This window comes from Parasteatoda tepidariorum, chromosome 9, assembly GCF_982258835.1.
Source record: "Parasteatoda tepidariorum strain Cologne lab strain chromosome 9, Ptep-v5.0, whole genome shotgun sequence".
Lineage (NCBI taxonomy): Eukaryota > Metazoa > Arthropoda > Arachnida > Araneae > Theridiidae > Parasteatoda > Parasteatoda tepidariorum.
This window is the reverse complement of record NC_141763.1, coordinates 26,233,812-26,236,909: the sequence shown is the minus strand read 5'-3', so window position 1 is coordinate 26,236,909 and position 3,098 is coordinate 26,233,812. Positions and strand designations below refer to the sequence as shown.

Here is a 3,098-nt window from a genome sequence, read left to right as displayed (position 1 = left end):
TGTAATATTGTAACTTCGTTTAACCTCTTAACGGGCCATTTATTTCTAGTAAATAGAAATTAAAGTATTTTTGGACTTGAAATTGTTTTAACAATAGTAATTGATGTATAAGGAAAAAAAAACTCATTTAATTTATAAAAATGCCATTTTTTTATTGGTGGTAAATATATTTAACACGACCTATTCGGAACTTATTGACTTTTATTTTTCTTTATTTATAAAATAAATTTTATAAATGCTACAAACTTCAAAAGAAATTATGTATTTTATAACTTTTATACGTTTTCTTACCAATTCTATTCAAACCCACTTCAAGAAAGCTGAAGTTATTAACAAATGGAAACCTAAATTAAAAGTGGTGGGAAGTATACTTCCCACGGCCTTCGAAAAGGTTGAGCACTTTTTTAATATTATCATCACTTTCTGACCTTTTTCACAGGTAGTACGAACCCTGTATAAAAATTCAATTGACCGAAGTTTTCATCGCGAAAAATTATTATCCTAATTAAAACATGTTGATTTTGATATAAGTGCCTTTTTGAAAGAAAAAAAAAATGCTGGGGGATTAATATTTAAGCTCATAATTTTAAATGATACAATCACTTTAGTTTTAAAAATACTGTAAATGAGTAAAATTATTATGTTTATTTAATCCATTGATTCTCCTAAGTATGGACGTTTATGAAAAGATGAAAATCAACGAGCTTATGTACTTATAATTATTTACTTAAATATTACCTCCACCATATGATTGAAGGCGAAGCTCAGAAAATAACTCAAAGAATTCATTATTAAGATGTACTACTTAATTGTTTTATAGAAAAATAATACTTTTTTCTTTAATTAAATAACTGGTAGATTTATTGATTTTGTTTATTCAGTTTTATGAAAATGGGTTTTAATGTTTACAGAGATGCCAACTTGCTCCGGACAGCAAATATGTATTTTAAAGTGGTAGTTTATCAATTGTGATTCTTGGTTTAATAAATTCAGTTTAATAAGTTTTTATCCACCACTTTTTTTAAAACATTCGTAGGCTCTTAAAATTCACCACTTTATAGTAGATTTGTCATGTTTGCAAAATTCCCTTTGTAGTTAATTACCGTTTTTTTTAAAATTATTTTAGCGTATCCGGAGCAGTTGGCATCTCTGTGTTTACATAATTGCAATATGCAATAATTGTAATATTTATTTAAACGGACTTCGAAAAAGCTGAAGTTATTAACAAATGGAAACCTGAATTAAAAGTGATGGTAAGTACAGAGATGCTAACTTGCTCCGGACAGTAAATATATATTTTAAAGTGGTAGTATGATTCTTGGTTTAGTTGATTTTTATCCATCACTATTTCTAAATAATTCGTAGGCTTATATAGTAATCCACCACTTTATAGTAATTATGTCATGCTATGCCTTTTAAAAAGCAAGCAAAAATAGTCAAATATTTGCAAACTTTACTTTTAAGTTATTTACCGTTTATTTAATTATTTTGTCGTGTCCAGAGCAGTTGGCATCTCTGTAAGTATATTTCCCACGGCCTCCGAAAGGGTAAATTCTGTTACAGCGGCTTACAGATCGACCAAATGAGATATTTTTTCCCTACAAGTTTAAAAGTTAATAACTCTCGAACTAATTGTTGATGTTTTTTATAATTATTATTATTGCGTAGCACTCGTTGGACATTTTTATAAATTCAATCGTAATTTCAACTTTTCAAATCTTGCAATTTTTGCACGGCATAGCAAAATGCCACAAATGCCAAGCACTTAAAGGCATCAACTTTCGAACAAATTGCATTTAAAAAATAAACATTGTGTAATTTAACACCAAGTTTTTTTTAAATAATTTTTTTAATGTTAAATGAAGTTCTGAATATATATAGCTCTTTTAGCATGCCAAATTTCAAATCTGTTGTAGCTTTGAAACGATCCGCAAGGTATTTTTTTACGTCAGGATTAACTATAAATAATTCTCAAACTATAAATAACTCTTCATCGTACTCCCTGTACAATTTTCGATTGTCTTTCATTGTCTCAAGTTTCAAATTCGTACAGTTTTTGCGCTCCAAGACAAAATGTAACAAATACCCAAAACAACGGCGGTAACCCTCACGATTTTTTAATATAAGGTAAGAGATTAGAATAAAAGAGATTCCAGTGGCATAAGCATAATTAATTACAATAAACTGAATTTCAGAAAGTCGTTTTTAAATATTATTTTACCAACTGCAACTGCTTTCAGAAAATAAAAAAGGAAAAAAGATGTCTTAAAGAAGAATTCAATTTTAAAAGAATATAAAATGATCATCACTTTATTTTGCAAACATTTGCGCAAATAATAAGTTCTATAAATGAAAAGAAAGTAAGATAGAGGGGTAAAAGTAGTACTGTCACATGGATTAACCACTAATTGAACATAACTTTTCGGCATTTTAAAATCTCTATCAACACTAGGTTTACGGGACGCGTCATTTTGACGCATTTCGCATTTGACGCTTAATAATTTGTTAATCAGAATATAACACAATCAACGAAACATGCTATTTTTTAATATTGTAAAATTAAATATAATAATAATAAATATTATTTTAATTAAATGAAAATATATCATCATAAAGTAATTGTAAAAAAAAAAGTTATGAGGATATAATTTTTAAAAATTATGGATTGGAAATATTACTTATAAAAAAAGAATTCAATTCAGGTTCCACCGAGATTTGAACTCGGATCGCTGGATTCAAAGTCCAGAGTGCTAACCATTACACCATGGAACCCACATCTAGCAAACTCTTTCTCTGATTTTATCTTACAATTAACAAGCTGAAGTCTGTGTGCTTACGTAATATCCTAGAATGCTGATCAAATAGAGGAAAATATCACATCTTTCTTATACAAGTATAGTTTTCAAAGAGGATACAAATCTATTTTTTATATTTACACTGATAACCATGAAAAAGAATCAAATAAATAAACCTTTAAAGTACTTAAATTTTATTTGCCAACATTTATGCTTTCTCAGTTTGTTAATTAAATGCAGTGTGTTGGCAAGGCTTTTTACGCAAGAAACAGTCCTCTACAGAGACTTGTTAATTGTTATTGC

General features: G+C 28.1%; 1 non-coding gene across 1 annotated transcript; it reads right to left on the bottom strand.

Moving 5' to 3' along the window:
• Window positions 1-2,700: 2,700 nt before the first annotated feature.
• On the bottom strand, window positions 2,701-2,772 carry TRNAQ-UUG (transfer RNA glutamine (anticodon UUG)). Its single transcript has one exon. It is a non-coding gene; the product is annotated as a tRNA-Gln (tRNA).
• Between the last annotated feature and the right edge of the window lie 326 nt (window positions 2,773-3,098).